The sequence below is a fragment of the Danio rerio genome, chromosome 16 (genome assembly GCF_049306965.1).
Source record: "Danio rerio strain Tuebingen ecotype United States chromosome 16, GRCz12tu, whole genome shotgun sequence".
NCBI classification, from domain to species: Eukaryota; Metazoa; Chordata; class Actinopteri; order Cypriniformes; family Danionidae; genus Danio; species Danio rerio.
This window is the reverse complement of record NC_133191.1, coordinates 37,060,669-37,083,698: the sequence shown is the minus strand read 5'-3', so window position 1 is coordinate 37,083,698 and position 23,030 is coordinate 37,060,669. Positions and strand designations below refer to the sequence as shown.

The 23,030-nt window shown below is 36.5% G+C and overlaps 1 long non-coding RNA gene across 2 annotated transcripts in view; it reads right to left on the bottom strand.

The window, feature by feature from the left end:
• The window catches only part of LOC141378235 (uncharacterized), a 57,392-nt gene that overhangs the window by 14,988 nt on the left and 19,374 nt on the right, over window positions 1-23,030 (bottom strand). For both annotated transcript variants that reach the window (XR_012392240.1, XR_012392241.1), the window contains exon 3: window positions 211-343. This is a non-coding gene — a long non-coding RNA (uncharacterized lncRNA). The remainder of the gene's footprint in view (window positions 1-210; window positions 344-23,030) is intronic.

Genomic DNA, 23,030 nt, shown 5'->3' with positions numbered 1-23,030 from the left:
GCTGAAAATGAAAGATCCTCATCCTGTCAAAATCAAAACAATAAGAATGACATTCTTGTGGTTAAATCATAGGCTCATTCTCAAAACGTAGCCCTATATACATTTAATATTGCAAATAATGTAGCCAGAAGTATGTATGGCTGATTATGTTTTTAAAATGAACGCTACGGGTGGTATGACGTCATTCCTTTTCCTTTGTTGACCGCTTACCTCTGTATGGATGGCTTTTCCACTGTTACAAGTTTGTCCAGTGGCTCGCTGCGTACGTCGGAGGACTTGAGACGCAGAGAGGAGTTGAGGACGATGACAGTTTTTGTGTCCGGCAAAGAACAGTCCCAGAAAGCTGGTAAGACAAAAACAAAAGGCAAAAAATAAAATAAAATAAACAAGTTAATAACAGGGTGCAAATGTGGTAAAATCTGAAAATGAGGTAAAAATCAGACGAGGGCTTTTATTTTTCTGCATTGCTTTTTAAAACACTGTCAGTTGGGTTTAGGGAAGGGCATGATCAGTTCAATCAATGCTTTTGAAAACACTATTGGTTGGGTTTAGGAAAGGAGGAGGAGAACAGCATGTGCAAATGGCACTCACGACAGAAATTTGAGATTTCAAAAAGCATACACAGTGGCCTCTGGTGGATTTGTGAAAACAAAAATTGCAAAAAAACATAGCCCCTGGCATGTGTTTGGCGCTCTCCAGAAATGTTTGTAGTGGTATGTTTTCAGAATAAGCCTGGGTTGTCTTTTAAAAATATATTATGCACTTCACAAGTCACAAGTTTTCCATGTGAAAAACGAATGCAATGTCAATTGATACTTTTATCCACACTGTAAACAGCGATTATTTGACTTTACTTAAAATATTCAGATATAATTGTTTTACTTAAGTTATATTTATAATTATGTGTTATAATGATTATATAAACATATAATTAAGTAAACAAAGTATGTACATCATTATAAAAGTTATGTCATTGGGTTTACTAATCCCTTTTTTACAGTGCACATGTGACATGATCACCAGCGATCTAACAACCAGAGATCGCTGGCAAACACTCACATGAACAGCAAATCTGCCGGTTTATGGACTACAGATCCCAGTCATGCAACACACACACACTCACCTACTCCAAGTCACCATTGATAAGAGACTCACAGCCTAAGCTGCTTTCTGATCACACAGACTATATTCAGTATATAGCACCTCCAATTCACATTCTGTGAAGTTTCTTTTCTTGCTTGCTTTTGCCATTGCTTTTTTGTTTGGTCATTGGATCATCACCATATATATATATATATATATGGTCCCACTTTATATTAAGTGTCCTTAATTACTATGTACTTACATCAAAAAATAAATACAATGTACTTACTGTGTTTATAATGTATTTGAGAACACTTGTGGTGCTTTTGAGTTGGGATAGAGGTTGGGTTATGGACAGGTTTGGTGGTATGGGTTGGTTTAAGGGTAGGTTAAGGTGTAAGGGATGGTCAACAGTGTATTTACAAATGTAATTACAAAAGTTAATTACAGATGTAATTACATACGTGTATTTAATCAAGCATAAGTACACAGTAAATACATGTATTTACACAATAAGTGCATTGTAACAAACTATTAATTCCTGTGTAAGTACATATTAGTTAAGGCCACTTAATATAAAGTGGGACCATATATATATATACGGAAGAGGAAGCAGGGAGGGGTTTTGTGCTCGTGCGCTCAGTTTCACGTTAATTGGGATGTACAAAGAGAACATGCGTGGGATTCATATATCAGATTTTTTCTACACATTTACAGCTTTGTCCGTATGTAATGTTTTAGTACAAATTCATTACAAGTCTTTGTACATGAGGCCCTTGGTGTTTTAAAAATAACTGTCACAGAAGGGAGACTGAGACCAGAACTGAGCGAGTAAATGTAACCGTTTATTGCAGATTGATTAATAACACAATATATGGCAAACAGGTAAGTTCTTTCTTTTGTAAATGATGAGCAGGATGGAATAGATCGAAGGCTGTGAACATAGATGAGATTGGAGATACACTGAGAATCTGTAGATACACTGGAGTGGAAAAGGTCAGTAACAGATCACAATTGGTATGACTGACTGTGAGAGTTCGTCCTTCTCGATTGCGACAAGCCCAAACCCTGAATGAGGTTGCGTGCATGGATTTATGGAGCTCGATTGATGACAGAGGGTGTTGTGCAGGTGCGGCAATTATTAGTATTGCGGTGACAGTGAACGAGGTGAATCATGTGATTGGGAGTGGGGAGAACCTGGCCTGGCTGTGACAATAATATTAGTGCTGCTTAATGTTTTTGTGTAAACAGTTTCACATTTTATTTATTGATTGATTTATCTTTTTAGCAATTTTTGTAACAACTTAAAAAAGTCTGACACTTTTAATCAACTTAATGCTATATCCAGGGGCCGGCGGGTCACGGGGGTAGCAGTCTTAGCAAGGACCCACCAGCTCTTTTGGGGGATCACGAGTAGGATACCAAATTTGAATAATGTATGTATAACATTAAATTAAGCATTACACTTTTGATATATGAACCAAAGATTAAGTAGCTCCAGTTTCCAGATTAATGCCACAATTCAAAGCTGCTGTGACAATATTCCAATTTTTAAAGTCAAGCAAATGAGATAATGTGTGTGAAGAGAAGACTGCGGTTGGCCAATCAGAGATGATCTCAGTGTTTAGACTGAGCACCGATTTGCCAAGAGATGAGCTCATCTATACTCCCGGAGATTACAGTAATGCGAATCTAACCGTGAGCCTGTATATCTTTCCTGAAATATTTATTTGCTTTATTTCGTGCAAATAAAACCACCTTAAAACTATAAAGATTTACTTCAGATGAGGAATTTTGCAATAATTAATATGGGAAGAACAATCTGTGTTGTCATTAATGTGTCATTGAAAACATGTGTTTGCTAAATTATGACCTTGATTTTATGGTTTCCCCTAGAAGGAATATAATATTTCTTGCCTGTTTTTCCCCATAATGTTAACACAGTTTAAATAGTATCATGTGGCTGTTTCACTTTGCATTCAAAGAGGCAAATTATTATCTCAGTATCCAAATTAAGGGATTATTACCTCAGCCCAAAATTAAAATTTTGTTATTAATTACTCACCCTCATGTTGTTCCAATGCCCTGAGATTTTTGTTCACCTTTAAAACACATATTTAAATATTTTATATGAAATCGAGCTCTCTTATCCTCCATAGACAGCAACAGTAAAGAGATGTTCAGAAAACCCAGCAGACACACAACATCATGAAATGTTAATATTAGATTAGATTTACGTTGCCAGTAACATTATTTTGTCGTCTAATAACAACGTGAAATGACGTTGATATTTGTTTGAATTTAGGTTGTGTTGGAAAGTGACCAAAATCCAACGTCGAGCCAACATCTTAATCAACGTCATACTGACATCAAATACTGACATTTATTCATCAGGTATGGCAACCAAAATCTAGCGTCCACAAAACGTCAAGCTGACACATCATTAGACATTGATATTTGGTTGATTTTAGGTTGTGTTGGAAGGTAACCAAAATGCAAAGTCTGTCTGATGTTGGACATTGACGTCAACACGATTTTCATTTCCAAACAAAATGCAACATCCCACGATGTCAATCTAACATGCTGGGAAGGAACCATAAAAATGGTCTAAATATACTTTGTGACCTCAAGGATTCAACTGTAATCATATAGCTATGAAGCACCAAGAAAACTTTTGTGCACCAAAAAATGTTAAAACAACTTAGTTTGCAATCTTTAGTTGAGTTCTAAAAACAAACTAAACAATTTCGTGTTTAAAGTCTGCATGAACCAGAAGCTGTGATCATTTTTTTCCTATTGCGATACAGTTCCTAGAGAAACAGAATATTAAATGAGAAAACAGTGGGAGTGGCTTTATTTATTCTACTGCGAGCTGATTGGATGCAGAAATTTAGGCATTTCATTGAGGAACATTAGGAAAAGGATTTTGGGAAAGTTATTATAACCTAACACACCTCCTCATCACCATTTCTGTTTGTTGTCATACACTGTACTGTCAAAGCTGACAGTTGGAGGGGTGTTATTAAGTATGTTAGCCATGCCTAATACTTCAGCTGAAATGAGAATCTGAGAATTTAACTGAAAACAAACAGAAAGTGCATTTTCAGATTTAAATTTGAGATTACATTGGAAAACATTTTTTTTTTACTTGACATGCAAAAAATAAATGAATTGTTCACCACAAACTAAGCAATGTGAGCTAACAAAATCAATACGGTTAGTTTTGACTTCATGTGTACTTAAATAGACATTTAATAGACAACATAGATGGCTTGGCTAAAACAAGGATCAATTTGGGCTGTCAGTGAAAATATTAATATAATACACTTCTAAGATAAAACTAACTGAAATTAAATTAAACAAAGGTATTTTGGGAGAAAAATGTTTTATCTGGCTCTATAGGCATTAAAGGCTCTGATTTTCAAAAGTGTGTGAAACAGATTGACAGTGTGCATATACAATGACAGGCCTATTGAATTGTGGACTTTTATATCTTGATAAAAGAGACACTTCTTGAGTCATAAATTGATGTCTGTACACCTGTATTTGCCATTATCATGCAACATGCAATATGTTTCTTACGACTGCCATGCTACTGGAGTACACTTGAACTGCTGGAAGAAGAAGAGAATGAGTAAAGGGACAATACAGTCATCTAAACCAAGAGAACAATGCTTTTGAGGAATGAGGCATGAACATTAGACTATGCAGCTAACATTTCACCAGCTTTGTCTTATCTGCACTTTGAAAGTCATAATTTACTAGAAAGTGACATAATAATTAGAAGCATATTGTCATTTCTAGTACAGCGGGTGTGTTTAAGGTCACAGATCTACACGCTTCATTAGCTCTTTTTCACATTAGCAAGTTCAAAGGCTGTGTGCATATAGACACATTTCCTTCACATACTTCCGCTTTCTTTTAAAGGGCTGACAGACTTCGAAAATAGACAGACTTTTGTAATTGGGCAATAAAAAGACGCAGAAAATCATTGGGCAATTCCATTTCTTTAGATCATTTTTTAAAAAGTGTTTTTGGGTAAGGTTCATTACTATTATTATTATTATTATTATTCAACAAAAAGATTTTGTTTTAGATTTCTGAGAAAAGATCTCAGTGAGATTTAATTTAATTTATTCATTCATTCATTTTCTTTTCGGCTTAGTCCCATTATTATTCTGGGGTCGCCACAGCATAATGAACCGCCAACTTATCCAGCATGTGCTTTATGCAGTGGATGCCCTTCCAGTTGCAACCCATCTCTGGGAAACATCCATACACACTCATTTAGAAATAAACACTAAGGACAATTTAGCTTACCCAATTAGCCTGTACGGCATGTGTTTGAACTGTGGGGGAAACCGGAGCACCCGAAGGAAACCCACGCGAACGCATGGAGAACATGCAACTTTCACACAGAAATGCCAACTGACCCAGCCGGGGCTCGAACCAGCGACCTTCTTGCTGTGAGGCAACAGCACTACCTACTGCACCACTGAGTCGCCTAATTTAATTTAATTTAATTTAATTTAATTTTGCAAACACAAATGTTTAAAGTCAGGGAATATTTATTTGAATAGTGAAAATGTTGAACCTTGTCCATTTCAAACAGTTTTATTTGTTGTGTTTTAATTTGTATTATTTGAAAGTGAATTGAGGCTTTGCTATAATGCATGAAAATAATGCTATCTATATTGCTATAATGATTATAAAGCTAATTTCATTTATTGAAATTTGAGGTCGTGTCTTTACTTACTGTACCATGTTAGATTAATGTTCTCATTCAGCAAATATCGATCCATTATACTCTACCTAACAAAAAGTCTTGTCGTCGATCCCCGTTGTAAGAGCGACAAATAATAACTTGCCTTCTAGGTGATCTTATGGGAAAGTGGCAGAAGGTAGATTTTTCCAATGAATCATCTGTTGAACTGCATCCCAATCAGCACAAATATTGCAGAAGACCGCAAGGACCCAAGATTGTCACAACAATCAGTCAAGTTTGGTGAAGGAAAAATCATGGTTTGGGGTTAAATTCAGGATGGGGGTGTGCAAGAGATCTGCAGAGTAGATTCCAACACCAATAGCCTGAAGTATCAAGACATTTGTGCTGCTCATTACATTACAAACCACAGGAGAGGGCAAATTCTTCAGCAGGATATAGCACTCCTTCTCATACTTAAGCCTCCATATCAAAGTTCCTGAAAGCAAATAAGAACAAGGTGCTTCAGGATTGACCAGGTCAGTCACCAGGAGGCATTGAAGATGAATACAAAGAATCTTGATGTACTCTGGGAGTCCTGAAAGGGTTCTTCATTGTCATTCCAGATGACTTTATTAATAAGTTATTTGAGTTATTGCAGAGATGTGTGGATGCAGTCGTCCAAGCTCATGGGAGTCATACACAATATTAATTCATTTTCCACTGCACCATGACTTTATATTCTATACTGTACAATATTTCAGTTAAGTGACAAGACTTTTGTCTTAGCAAAGTCAGACCTTACTGTCCTGATTAAATAATTACAAATCAAGGTATGATCAAATTTTATTTTGGTAAAATAAGTGTAATCTAGAGGCCTTTCATATAAGCCACTTCTGAAACCAAATGATCAACTAGAAGTCAAGTTATTATTTGTTGTTCCTAAAACTTACATAGGCAACAAGACTTTTGTCAGGTATTGTAGAAAAGGTTATTTCATTCGCTGTGTAGTATGTACATTATTGATACAGATATGTTGAGAAATGAGTCTATTAATGAACTGCTTTGAATAAAAAGAGCATGTTTTTTTTTACATTCTGCAAGAATATGAGTTAACTCCATGCACAAAAAGTATTGTTAAAAGTCCACTTTTAAATACTATTAGATGTTAAACTAGTGCCATGACCCAGAGGGTTTGAATTAAAACACATTCAATTCTGTGAAATTAAAGTGAAATCATGTAGCCCTTCAGATGTTATGGTCTACACACTTTAAAGCTCATAAGAAAGTATATTTATCTTTACAGTAAACAAACAAAACCAGCATAATAAGACTGTCCGGAGCAGCACTTGCTCACCATTTGCCTCATAGAAACAGCAAAACCAAGGCAGGCAAACAAGTTGCTTCTTCTCCTTATTGTTTTTTTTTTTTTCTCGATCTCACACCAAACATGTTGAAAGGTATATTTATGGAGCAAGATTGTACGAGTTGTTTCAGATGGTTTCAATTCATCAGCTGGATGATACATCTGTTCCTGCTTCAGACAGTGAAAAAAAAAAGCTTAACTTACAAAAAAATGTTTGTTTTGGATTATGTTCGCAACAGCCTCTCCAGTCCTAACAAGTTGTCAGATATGTCCAATAACCACATGTATTTGTGTGTTTGCAGATCCTGAAACCGTCAGAGCAAGCAAAGGCACAAATCAAGTACACAGATCCCTGACAGCTTATGTTTTATTATTAATCATTATTTCATTTTCAAAATCACCTCTTGTGATAATTACACAAATAAACTCAAAGTACTCTTCGTCTGATGAAATAATAGTGCAGACATTAGGAAGCAGTCATAATTAATCAGTTACAGTAATAACCTGACATTTCAATTTTATGCAGATTAGATTAAATTAAGGGAGATTTCAACCAGTATGATCTATCTAAAGATATTTCTAACAGTATTTGTTCAGCGTTGCTGGCACACAATGAAACATCTGAAGTATTCTTTCTGTCCAGCGATGTGATCTCCTAACTGGATTTGATCTATAATTGTTACATACCAATAGCTCTAAAACAACCAGAGCCATCTGAAACATCACGCGAAAACAACAGATCATTCAAAGGTCGTGATGTCACTGACATTTGTAAGGTGAAAATACATGTGTGCATACATAAACTGTAAAAATGAGTTTTACTGTAAAAAGTGAGTAAACCCATTGTGTTAAACTTATTTAGTAAATTAACTATGCGCTATAAAAAATAAGTCAACTTCAAACACTTAAATGTTGTTGCTGCTTGTTCTAACTACTTCTTTAAAATGAGCTGAAACAGCACAATTATTCAATTTTTTAAAGGGGCAGCTTAACTGTTTTTTGTTCAATAAACTTAAAATTGTAAAAAAACATTAAGTTATCTTAGTCGATTTGCATTGGGACAATATTAAGGGATTGTGTAGAACAATGAAGTTACAATGGATTTACTCACTTTTTAAAAACAATATTTTATTGAACAATTATCAGATATTTAACAAAACAGTGCGTTACCAATAAAGAGCAGAAACAAAATGCAGAAAAAGAGGTACCAAATGTTACCAAAAATATGTAAACACTCACCGGCCACTTTATTAGGTACACCTTGCGAAAACCGGGTTGGACTCCCTTTTGCCTTCAGAACTGCCTTAAGGGTGATTTATACTTCTGCGTCAAACAATGGAGCCTGATGGAGCGATTGTTTACAAGTGTGGAGTCCCGTGAAGGAACTCCGGATGGAAAGTTTTGTTTTGTGTTTACCTCATAGTGACCGGCGTAACCCACGGTGCATGCAACGCGTGTAGCTGTGCATTTATACTTCTGCGTGCTGTCTCTGTTGGTTTGCATTAACACTTCCGAAATGCTAGTTGGCAGTGAGGTGTAAATGTTCCTCTGTGTCGAGTTTCTTCGGTGCTGTTTTGCTTTTCCTGAACACTTCTGGGATGTACAAGTGGCTCAAACTCGCTCATTTTGAGGCAGGAACCGGCGGACGTGCAACAACTTTAACTATGAGGTAAACACAAAACAAAACTTTCTATCCGGAACTCCTTCACGGGACTCCACACTTGTAAACAATCGCTGCATCAGGCTCGCACCATTCACGCGGCTCTCGATCCTGCCCAGACTCGTCAGCGCTACCAAGCCGACCAATCACAGAGCTTGCGCTACGCGTCGTTGCGACGTGTAGTTAAATTTTTTGAGAGGTGCACGTCAGCGACGCCGACGGCCACGGCGAAGGGCTATGCGTCAGCGCCGTAGCATACGCCGGCGTTTGACGTAGAAGTATAAATCAGCCTGTAGGCCAGGCGTGTCCAAACTACGGCCCGTGGGCCATCTGCGGCCCGCAATCAGTTTTGTGGCGGCCCGCAAGGCTTTTTATAAATATCAATAGAATCTGGCCCGCTATACAAAAATGAACGTAATTCAATAAATAACCACCGGGTGTCGCTATTACACGTATTCAATTAAGCAGCAGTTCTTGTTATTATCTATCTATCTATCTATCTATCTATCTATCTATCTATCTATCTATCTATCTATCTATCTATCTATCTATCTATCTATCTATCTATCTATCTATCTATCTATCTATCTATCTATCTATCTACACACAGTTGAAGTCTGAATTATTAGCCCCTCTTTGATTTATTTCTTCTTTTTTAAATATTTCCCAAATGATGCTTAACAGAGCAAGGATATTTTTACCGTATGTCTGATAATATTTTTTCTTTTGGAGAAAGACTTTTGTTTTATTTCGGCTAGAATAAAAAGCGGTTTAATTTTTTTTATGAACCATTTTAAGGTCAAAATTATTAGCCCTTTTAGTCTTCAGAACAAACCATTGTTATAAAATAACTTGCCTAATTACCTTAACTTGACTAGTTAACTTAATTAACCTAGTTAAGCCTTCAAATGTCACTTTAAGCTGTATAGAAGTGTCTTAAAAATATCTAGTCAAATATTATTTACTGTCATCATGGCAAAGATAAAATAAATTAGGTATTAGAAATGAGTTACTAAACTTATTATGTTTAGAAATGTGTGGAAAAAAAACTTCTCTCCGTTAAACAGAAATTGGGGAAAAAATAAACAGGGGCTAATAATTTAGGGGGGCTAACAATTCTGACTTCTATATATATATATATACACGTGTCTGTGTGATGTATGTAAAATTTGGCCCGCGACAACGTTTGTTTTTTTGCATCTGGCCCTCGGCCCAAAAAGTTTGGACACCCCTGCTGTAGGCTATTGCGTTCTAATGGGGCGCAGCAGATATCGAGACTCATCAGACCAGGCAACGTTTTTCCAATATATTATTGTTCTATTGTGAATTGTAGCCTCAGTTTCCTGCGTAGCATATGTAGCATTAAAATATAACATATAAACAAGAGATTGCAACACTTAAATTTTTACAAAACCAGTTACATGAATATGTATGTTAGAAATAAAGATGAGTATTTAAAAACTTAAAATGCTATTGCCAAGAGTCTTTTTTTGGTGAAGTTTCAAGATGTAGTTGTTCCATTTCAATGACATATAGCAACTAGTTCGAGCATCTCTGATAACAGAGCGCCTTTGGAGATTTCCAGTTAAGATCATCTTTTTAGCTGTAATCATGCCAATCGTTATGGCTTGCTGTTGGTTTGATGGAAAGGTGTCCATTGTATTACAATATCCAAAAATTGCCAAATTGTAGTCAGGTTAAATATTGTTTCCAAAAGCACTGGAAAACGATTAAAAATGTTGGACCAAAACTCAAGAAGAACAAGACAAACGAAAATAAATGTGCCAAAGTCCCTTCTGCCACATCTCATCTGTCACATTTGGAAGATACAGAGGGAAATATTTTACTTAATCAATCTAGTTTTAAAACTCACTTTTTAAAGTAAATCCAACTTGTTGTTTTTAAGGCAATGAGTTTACTCACTTTTTTAAAGTAACTAATTTTACAGTGCATTTTTCATTGGATTTATGCTGGATTTTGCCTTGGTGCAAAACTAGAACAACCAAATGCTTAAAAAGCAAAAGCAGAACGCTTCTCACAATCCCTTCCATTTCATGTAGATTGAACTCATTAGTCTCATAATGTAAAAAGCACAAGAGTTGATACTGGCAGGACGAAGACTCCTGAGTGAAAACGAGGACATTTGCATTGATTAACACCTTTAACCATTCCAAACCATCTGTGGAGAGGTATTAAGTAAAAATAATACCAATAAATTCATAATAATATATAAAAAAACACACATATTGTTAGTCAGATGCTGGGAAGGGGCAAGATAACCACCATTTCTGATGTGAATTCTTGAGATTTAACATTTTATGTATCTCCTTGGGCCAATAAATAATGTATTGGAGAGCAGGCCTTACGTGATGTTTCATAAAAACAAAGCAGCATTCTTCATCAGTAAGCTGAAATCATTAAAAAAGGAAAAATTGACTATAGTGAGTTTAATTAATTCCAATTTACAGTAGTGACCAAGAAGTAACACAGCATAAATTTTATTAAAAGTGACCACAAGTAATTTCCCTTTCGCAAAAAATTCTTTCTCGGGACGCCAGGACAATTGATGTTCTACCCAGCAAGATAAGATGTTCAGCTTTTTTTCCGTGCTGTATCGCTTGAAATGATCAAAGCCTTGTGCATTGGTCCACTTTTCAAAGGGCTTGAGAAGGGAGATTTTATTCCGTTAATAACTACTCATTTGGAAGCATTAAATATAACTCTTGGATTGCAGTACAGAGCGTTCCAAGCAAAACACATTTAGGAAATATTAGCCTGGTTTCTTTGATTTTGTCCAAAGCAGTGGAAACACGATCTACAGTACAAAGAACAAAATTAGAGAACATGGGAAAGTGCTTATTTAGTGAAATATACGTTTTTTTGATGTTCTCTATGTTTCACTAAAATAAAATGCATGTTAAAAAAAGCAACAGGAAAGATGAACATTTAGATAATAGTGGAAATAGAAGACATGCAAGAGCTTTTCTATACGTTGCTTTAGATCTCATTACAGGTCCTGCATAGCGCAGTTGCAATGAAAGGTAATTGAAACCAAATTTGAGTTATGTGTAGCAGATGTTGTATATATCCCATTATAAAATGCAGCCATTCATTTTATTCCTCGATCATCCCAAACTCATCTTTTGTAATCAATGACATATTGTATACATATATCAGAGCAAATAACTTTTTTTCATGTCTTAAAATGTCTTCTAACTCCCTATACAACTGCATACACATCTCATTATATCTAAAACTCAAGTGTTTTGAGCAGTGGATTTAGATTTTGTTCACTGTGCTTTTCAGATTATAAAGAGCCTCTATAATGCATTATAAAAGGTCATGTTTTGGTTTTGGGGGTCTCCAACAAAAGGCTAATATGCATGCAAGGTCAAAAACACTTTTATTGTCTTATAATATGCATTTCAACAGTTCACACTTAGCTGATGATTGATTATAAAGCTTGTTTGGCATGCTGTCCTGGGAGAGAGCCCTGAGCTCATAAGATCCTTGAGCTCTGGGCTCCCTCCAGTTTGCAAGGCAAGAGGGGAGTTTGAGCTCAGGTCTCGAGAACTCCCCTGCTGTAGTAGCTAACGAACAGATAGTGATTGCTCTTAAGAGATTACTTACTAGGAGCATGTCTATGGTGCTGATTTGGATCAGTCAACTAACTTAAGTTACATGTTTTTGGACGGTGGGAGGAAACCAAGCACCCCTGGGGAAACCCACGTGAGCATGCGGAGAATATGTAAACTCCGCATAGAAACGTGGACTGGCTAGGTAAGGACTAAGACCAGTGACGTTCTTGCTGTGAGGCAACAGTGCCAACCACTGGGCCACCATGTCAACCATCTAGGAAAGAAGGAGGAGTAGGGGTGGAAGGGAGAATTCTTCAAAACGAAGATGGCTGTTATATGGAACTTAGGATATTTATAGTAGCTTAGGAATCGTCTGATTGGTGATCCTCTTGAAATTAGTTTATAAATAAACTTAACTTATTTTTACCTAATTATCCCAACGACTCCCTTAGGATTTGTTCAGCGATTCATTTGTTCACAAACCCCTCCCTAGCTCGATGCTAATTTGCGCTGATTGGTTCGTTGACCCAGTCTGTTGCGATTGGTCAGCTGCATTAAGTGAGAAACAGAGAGAAATGCCCACCATGGCTTTTCAACATGAAGTAGTCAGAGTGCAGAGTAAATGTGTGAGCCCAATGCAGGAGTGCATTAAAGCAATGCCGTTAAACACCAGCATATTCCTCTTTTCTTAACCATGACACACATTCAGTATTAATCCACACAGTGGCAAAAGTTAAACTATTTTGAAACTTGACCACCGCACATGTGTAGCAACAGCTAACGATGGCCAAAATAATGACAAACGGCAAAGGATTGTGAGCTCACAAACGCATTTAAATCTGTAAACACATTTTCAACGTAACTTTAGACGCGATATGTAAATATAAAGAGTTAACCAGATACTGTATAAGCCTCGTGGAGCGATTACAAGCAACAAGACACAATTGAATACATTTTTTGCAAGCTAGAACAAACAAGGAGGCAACCATTTTAATCACACTTACTTATGCTTGTGAAATGGAGGAAGAAACTGATCCATGAACTCTATACTAATAAAGTTCCAGTCAAGTTCTGATAAAGTCCCATACTGTACATCAATAGTCTTTTCTGATCCTTCCTTTAACAATTGGCCGACGAATCCCCCGTTGCAAGGTAGATTATTACATTAATTACCAGAATGTTTATTAATGTTCACTCATCTTCACTCATCATCAGCATTTGAAGGTAAAGGTTTCACGCTTTACCAGAACCAGCACTTCATATTTGGTATTGTTTTGTGTCGGCATTCATACGAACAGGCAAAAGATTTAGGATGAATCATTTAAGCGACTCTGAGTCAAATCTTTTATTTAAAAATCTACATTTTTGAACATCAGATTTAAACCTCAGCTAGATATTTTCATTCACTTACAGCTGTGCTACACGCTGCATGGAAAGTCATTTTCAAAAACCCATAATAGGGGCTCTTTAAATATACCACTGTGATTGTCAAAGGCAAATCTTTGCCATTTAGAAATAAGATTTGGCTTCAATGGAGAATTAAGCTGCTGTATATGTATGTCTGCTAAATCTGTTTCTCAAATATAACATTATTACAGCTTCATCTAAGGGCGTTTTCCAGAGAACCTTTTCTGGCTTTCTACAACGCTGGACACATACTGGTAATTGACTTGACTATGTTATCAAGCAGCTAATAATGTGTTGCTAATTTTACTCAATGTTCCCGTTCGGCACTCATGCAGATGCCCTTTAAAAATCAACATCCTTGGGCAGAAATGCTTTCAACTTACATAAAGTTAGTGGAGATAATGATGTGAAAGTCCTGATCTGGTAGTTGATGAGAATGTTTACATATTTGTGATTTTAGGAAACCGAGGCAGTACCAAACCACATTTTTGGAACTGTTTTGGCACACTGCAGTTTTATGGAAAAAAACAAACAAATGCTTTGTTTTTTTTATTCTTTGGCCATACAAAATATTTAATTTTTTTCTCCAGTAATACATTTGTACAATTCTTTAGATGAAACGGTGGTCCTTCGTGATGCCAAATAAAGATATCTTGAGCCCCTTATATGCATTATAATAGGTCATAGTTTGATTTTGGTGGTCTCCAATAAAAGAACGATGGCCAAGACAGCTTTTCTGGCTACAATTTAAGAAAACACATACAATTACCAAAAACACCAGCAAATTAAGAAAAGATCTTCATCGGTTTGCACATGCACATCTTGCAAATCCTCATGCAAATGTGAGAATTTGCAGAGCATTTTCTTAATGTGTTTGTGTTGTGAGAAATTGCAAGGCATTTGCTGTCAAAGTAAATACTTAATGCAGTGTGAGTCTGAAACATAATTATGCAGTATGCCACAGCGGAATGAACCGCCAACTTATCCAGCATATGTTTTACACAACGGATGCCCTTCCAGCTGCAAACCCTGTACTGGGAAACATCCTTACACTCATTTACACACACATACAGTGTGACCAATTTAGTTTATACAATTCAACTAAAGTATAGCGCATGTCTTGTGGGGGAAAATCGGAGCACCCAGAGGAAACTCATGCAAACAAAGGAAGAACATGCAAACTCCACACAGAAATGACAACTGATCAAGCCGAGGCTCAAACCAGTGACCTTCTTACCACTGAGCCACCATGTTGCCCTGACAGGAAAACAGTACAAGGTTAAACATAATGTGGTACTGTTGTAAAAATTTACTTTAACCATTTAGTCCACAGAAATTTGACTCTAGGCATCTCCCATGCAACAAGTGGGAAAATGTTTTGTTCAGATGTCAGGACAAAATGGCTAAAGATAAGAATGCATGGTGAATTTGAGTCTGAGATCAAATCTTTTTCCTTGAGAAACAATAGGACTATACACTGTGCACTTTCAAGTTTAAACCTCAGCTGAATGTTTTCATTCACTTAGAGCCATGTTATACATCTCATGCAAGGTCATTTTCAAAAACTCATAATAGGGGTTTTTAAAAAGATGTTTAATTGTCATCCATACATAGACATCTTAACTAAATCAAGGCCAAAGGTATACTAGTCATCACTGAGGTCTACACAAGTGAAGTCAGACTAATTGTTGACCAGTTTTGGACTATACGATTTTCACTAACAGCCCAAATTTAGCCTTGTTTTAGTCAAAATGTCTATATTTGGTTGTCTATGAGATGTATTTTAAACACAGAAAAGCTTGCTGGGGAATATAAATGGTAGCGGTGGTTTCTGATGGTACATTGAGATCTTACAAAGCAAAATTTTATGGTCCGTGCAAAAAACTGAACCTTATTTACAACATTGTTACCTGTAATTCATAGCCTCAGATATGTGGCCCAGATTGATGTCCAGTGTGGAATCATTATTTTAAACTGTTTCTTTTAGAGAACTGGATGGACCAGTTCAGCCAATTTACTCGAAAAACTCGAGCCAGCAAAGATCTAAAAGTTATTCAATCAAAACGTACTCTTAGACATGCTTGAAGGTCACTCTTATTTGAAATGAGCCAATATATCAGCGTATGATCCTTTGAAGCCAGGTTTGACTGGTCAGAAATGACCAAAATGTTTGGTTTAAAAGCAACTCAAAATTGAATGAATATGAGTCAACTGGTCCTATTAGTTGCAGGAAATTCTGTTGTTGACTACTCACCTTCACGTAATTTCAAACCCCTGAGACCTTTGTTCATCTTGAGAACACAAATTAAGACGTATTTAAGATGAAATCAAAGATGTTCAGAAAAGGAATGAAAATGGAAATGAAAATGTTTCTTCAGTGGTTCAATTGTAATCATACAAGCTCCAAGAACACATTTGTGTGCCAAAAAAAGTGTAAATGTGATTTTGTTTACTTGTTCAGTGTCAGGTATAGGTTTGTATTTGTTATGGGCAATGCATTGTAATTATTTAAAGTTTTTTTTTTGGTGCACTCCCGAGTAGTAAATTGAAGTTTTAGAACTGTTCAGTTTAAGAAAGTTTTGTTTCATCCATGCTTTGATTTCCTGTAGACAGGCCGATAGAACTGCAGAAGCAGAAGTAAGAATAGAAACAGTGCTGATATAAGTCTGTGTGTCATCCGCATAACAGTGATACCCCAAGCAAAATTTTTGCATAATCTGTTCAAGAGCTAACATGTAAATATTAAATAAGAGTGGACTAAGAACTGACCTCTGATGGACACCCTGACACAGTGGGACAGTGCGTGATCTATGACCCCTCAGACAGACGAACTGAGAGTGTTCAGAGAAATATAATGCAAACCACTTAAACAACATACCAGATAAGCCAATCCACTTCTGTAGTCTATCCAACAAAATACTGTGGCAAATAGTATCAAATGCAGCCGTCAGATCTAACAGGACAAGAATGCCACAAGCCCCAGAATCAGCTATTAGAAGAAGGTCATTTACGACCCTACCCACATGTAGCAAAATTTCTCTGGCCCAGATCTGGCCCACACAATTAGTTTTTGAGTGGCCCACACATGCCGCAGTGAATTACGGTACATGGCTGGAGCAAGTCTGGCTTCCATACAAGGGCCAAACATGGACCATATCTGGGCCATGTTTCAGCTAAGTTAATAACCCATAACTGGGCCAGATATGTTGGTGTGTCACAACTGCAATGAATTTGATAATCCCATGAAGCATTTCAATTAATGGCCACTCTTCCTCTCGAAGCAACCCTGATTGATAGAATTTATTCTTTACTCAAAAACAATATAAATGTATTTTAAAAGTGGGTCAAGATAGGCAAAACTTACATGGCCCGCATATAAGTTTTTAACATCTGGGCCAAATACTACATTTGCTATTTGGCCCAAGTCGTGTGTGCCGCTTTAAATATGGTGCCACCTCTGCAAAACCCAGGTCATATTTGTACAAAAGTGTACTTTTTAAATGTACTACCCAGTGACAGCTTTTGTACCTTTATTTCTTAGTGTGTAATGTGTTTAGGGTTTGCATAGGATATAGAACAAGATCATTATAAGTAGTAGCCAATATCTTCCTAATAGGCATGTAATGACTAGACATTAGTGAGAATTGGTACTTAAACTATAAACCATTTTGAGGAATGCAAACAGTAACAATGATCCCACAGTATTTTCTGTTGTACATTTTTAATTTCTATACAAATGTTTTAAAGAGTCACATATTGAAAAAGAATGCTATAATAGCTGTTTTATACAGTATATAATAGCTCTTGTTACAGTTGTAAAATAGTTTGATAACTAGCAGAAAATGTTCATGGACCACACTGATGTTTTTGAATGTGCCAATGAATCAGAAATATCCTACAGCAATTACGCGTGGCTCAGCTGGTATCAAAGCTGTGTCTTAAACCTTGGCCAACCATCGGCTTGCAAGTACTTGAGAGCCAAGAACATTAAGGTCCGACAGTGAATCACTTTAGTATAATTGCCCTGATACACTTTTGACAGTCAAAAGGCAAAGTTTCCTTCCCCAAGCGCCCAGATCTCAAGGAAAGTGCATCATAAAAACGAACCAGTTTCAGACTGAGTGTGGGCTAGCAGTCAAAATATCAAATTTGTGCTTGCACCACAGGAGCTTTTCTCTCTGCCGTTTGATACTATATTTGCTTTACTCTATAAATATCAATCCAGATCTGTCTTCCAGTACACCTGGCAAGTGTAAAGATTCCCGATCCGAAAAGAAACCCGGTGTTGCCTCTACTGGGAATTACATCATAAAAGCATTTGTAATCATTAGAAAAAAATGTATCTTGGTATGAGTTTTAGACAAATACTCGAAAGTACAGGATTTCAGTATTGAACACCGCTCAGACTTTGGCCTTCTACTGTGTTGAAATGTGCTTTTCGAAGACACCTTATATTGTTTTTAACAATTTTATTTTTACTTTGGAAGGATGACACGACTGAACATGTGGTATGATAAATAAACCCATAAAGCACGGCCTTGGACAATTGCCTTTTCCTCCTCCTTCAGGTACGCTGAAAAATCTTGATGTTTTTGACCTGGACAAACCCAAAAATTTCGGAGGAATTTCCGCGGTGTCCAACTTGTTAGTTCACCACCCCTTCGCGTGTCTCTGTTTATGATCAATGGAATCTCGCTGATACTGGATTGTTGTCTACGCCTACATCAGGTTGGCAAACGCTAACCTTAGCTATTGTTTTATGCTCCACCAACCAGTATAGATCATCCTTTTGCACAAAAGCCAGGCAGTTCCTCAGCTTTATGGCTTCGATCTGCAGGGCCTTACCTTCACCTCAGACTGCCTTTGCCTCCCAAAGATGAGAAGTGTCGGTTAAATAAGGGCACAGCCTTTGAGTTCAGGCCCAAAGAACTCACACCATAGGACATAAATTGCTCTGCTCGTTAGGGCTCTTTAAAAATGTCTGTGTATCTGACTGAAGACAAGAACAGTGTGAGCTAAATGGTAATGATGGGACTACAATCAGTCACTGAGACAGATAAATAATAAAGTTTCACAGAAGTGCTTGCACAAAGAACACACATTTAATGACTTTTGCTTCTTGTTCACATTTCGTATTTAAAATGAGCTGAATGAACAAAATTCTTGGGGTTTAATTGGGACAAGTTATTTGTTTAATGTTCGATCCATTTAAATTTGTAAAAAAAAAAAAAAAAAAACAATAATGTTAACTGAATCGATTTGTGTTTGGACAACAAGCAGCAATTGTGTGGAACCCAGCATTTTTTCTACAGTGTACACTACCCGACAAAAACCCGTCTTGTCATCGCCCCCAGTTGATCACATGGAAAAGTGGCAGAAGTTAGATATTTCTAATGAATCATCTGTTGAACTGCATCCCAATCATCACAAATAATGCAGAAGACCTATTAGAACCCGCATGGACTCAAGATTCTAACAGAAATTAGTCAAGTTTGGTGAAAGAAAAATCATGGTTTGGGGTTACATTAAGTATGGGGGTGTGCGAGAGATCTGCAGAGTAGATGGCAACATCAACAGCCTGAGGTATCAAGACATTTGTGCTGCCCATTACATTACAAACCACAGGAGAGGGCAAATTCTTCAGCTGAATAGCGCTCCTTCTCATACTTCAGCCTCCACATCAAAGTTCTAGAAGCAAAGAAGATCAAGGTGCTGCAGGATTGGCCAGCCCACTCACCAGAAATGAACATTCTTGAGCATTGCTGGGGTAAGATGAAGGAGAAGGCTTTGAAGATGAATACAAAGAATTTTGATGAACTCTAGGAGCCCTGCAAGAACGATTTCTTTGCTATTCCATTTGACTTTATTAATAAGTTATTTAAGTCATTGTAGAAGTAGTGTGATCCAAGGTCAGATTTACACATTTAATATAAAAGTTTCTCTTACGACTAAATTCTTTCCTGCTTATTGCCTGGCTATTATTAAGATAATTGTGCTTTTAATACTTATAATCTAACATCCCAACTCCTACCCAACATCTAAACCCTATTTTTACCTTACTAACTAACTATTTACCTTACTAACTATAGCTTTAAGTAGCAAAGTAGAAGTTTTTTTGAGCAAAAAGAATTAAAAATCGAAAAGTTTATTAAGAACTTTTAACTTAAAGGTTCTTTAGGAATTCAAATTATTCTTCTATGGGATCACTGCAAAGTCACTCATTTAGAATCCTTATTTTTAAGAGTCTGCTATTTTATTTATTGGTTTAAAACTTAAACAAATTATTCCTATTATATTGGTGCCGGGCTTTAATTGAACAATTTTGCAAACATCCCTTTCAAGCTGAAATACCTGCAGCACATAATTTCTTTCTATCACTATTTGGCCCCAGAAACAACAAAATAAAATGTACCATAATTCAATTGAAACGTTTTAAATCACGGACTGAAAAATGCATTTGCCCTGATAAAAGATTAAACCTGAGAATGTTTAATGTTGTTCTTTTGAAACTCAAGAGCACATCGCAGCTGTTTTAAATCGTTTTTAGAGTGCGTGCAATGTGTTCCAGTGTCCTTTGAGAGACAATGAAATGGGATGGAGATCATCATAGACTGGCCTGCATGATTACGGATAAGACATCACACAATGGGTTTTCCTTTGAATGTTTTCTCTCAGGAGTTATATTCAAGTGAAATATGATTTTCTGTTTTTCATGTAATTCTGCATTTAAGGTTACGTTTACAGGACAACGATGTAGGCAAAAATGAAATGTTTTCAAAACGATCTGCGTTTACTACCCTCTGATATCATCACTTTCAAAGATTGTCTTTTCGGATTACTTAGACACAACAATGGCGCCATTTTCAGTGCCAAAAATGCCATTGTCATGTAAATGAAAAGGCAAAATACATAAAATATTTGTTTGTGGCTGAAAACAGCCTATGATATCACAATATAATATAATATCATAATATTATATATAACTATAATTTTAGTTTACTTGAAATTCTTTTTATCTTCTGAAATTGCATGAACATTATATGTCACAACTGCAAAGCTAAAAAAAAAAAGTCACAACTGCAAAACTCTTGTAAGATATAAAAAGTCAGTATTGTTGATAAAAAATGCATTTTCAATTTGTATTCTTTATCCTATGGCAAAACAAGCTTCTTAAATAATGGCATAAGTGAATGTCTTTTCAAATAGAAACAAAAAAGGTATGTAGGAGCAGTTTTAATGTGCAGTGATTTTTATGTTTCTGGCTTGTTATATGACTGGCAACAATTTCTTTACCCGTAACTGATGCAGTTAAAGACTTTCAGGGGTTCAGCTAAACGAATAGTCATTTTTGTCAATCCTGGTGCTTCACTGCAATTCACACATCCTCTCTTGAAGCCTCATAAAATATAATTTTTTATATGAACTTTTAAAAATCTCAACGAAACTAGGCGTGGGTACTTTTTGTACCCAGGTCCATTCTGAAAACATAGCCCTATATACATTTCTGGAGACCGCCAAATACGACTCAGGAGAGTTTTTTGCATTTTTTATTTTTGGAAACGACCAGTGGCTGCTGTATACGCTTTTTGAGATCTCAAATATCGCTCACGAATGTTATTTACACATGCTCTTCTTGCATAAATCCACTAGACATCGCTGCCACTAGACACCGCTAACTGACAGTTCGATGCCCCCACTCACCCCAATCCTTAAGCCCAACCGATAGTATTTGAAAAAGTATTGATTGTTTTGAAAAGCAATGCAGAAAAAGAAAAGTCCCCTAATTTTTACTTTTTCAGATTTTACCAGATTTTCACTCGATTATTACTTGTTTATTTTATTTATTTTTTGGCTTTAGTTTTGTCTTACCTGCTTTCTGGAACCGTTCATCGCTGGACCTAAACCATAGCAGTCAACTCCTTTCTGCTTCGCAACTCCGCCGATGTACGCTGTGAGCTGCTGATCATAAGGAGGTAAGCAGACAGCTGCTAGCGCGAAAAGGAACAATGTCATACCGCCCTGTAGCATTTGTTTTAAAGATGAAATACAGCCAAACGTACTTCTGACTACATAATTCGCAATCTCCAGTAAAGTATATTGGGCTACGTATTCAGAATGATCCTATGTTGTCTTTTTGCATCCTTTTTTCCCATGAGCACAGTCAATTCAGACATTTTGTTATATAAAGCATACTGCCTACTACTATATTAGTAAAGAATGGGATTTTGGATGAAGCCCACCTGCTGGCACGAGTAAGCTCAGCATTACATGTATCCAGTGCTGTTCTTGCCTGGTCATATGAGTCATAATATGGGCAGCACATGTTGGCAGATGTGATGTTCAGGGCACGTTGTTTCCAGCATGATCAATCCTCATCTTGAAGCAGCGGGAAAGGTTTCAAAGAAAATACTTCCCATAACATTCTTGAGTTCCACATTCACTCGCATGGCAAAGCAAGATTTTATTTAAATGTCCTCAGTACATGTTGGATTAAAAGTAAGATAATTTGAAGCAAAAGAATTGTTTGTTGTCTTTAGTACTCACCGGACTGATTCATTGATCATAGTAACCACTAATCTGCAGCTTTAATCCACTGCATAACTGCAGTTATAAATTTGGATAACAGATCAGGGTTTTAATCTATCCATCTATCTATCTATCTGTCTGTCTGTCTGTCTGTCTGTCTGTCTGTCTGTCTGTCTGTCTGTCTGTCTGTCTGTCTACCTACCTACCTACCTACCTACCTACCTACCTACCTACCTACCTACCTACCTACCTACCTACCTACCTACCTACCTACCTACCTACCTACCTACCTACCTATCTATCTATCTATCTATCTATCTATCTATCTATCTATCTATCTATCTATCTATCTATCTATCTATCTATCTATCTATCTATCTATCTATATATATATATATAGATTTTTTTTGAGGGATATTATTAATTAACTCACTCATTAGAACAGTAACTAATGTTATTCCTAAATTAATTAGGCTACATCTGTATGTCACAGCTAGTTTTAGATAACTAGTGTAGATATCAGTTTCTGCACAATTTTTGTTCTATTATTAAAAATGTTATGGCAATGGGAGCTAAGTACCTTAAATCAGTAGTTAAATCACTGGCACTATTGACTGGTTTGACAATGTGAAGGTGTTTCTTTATAGGCGCACAGTTTGACCATGTTTTTATGGAACGCGATATAATGTCTGATAGGTACTGGTGATG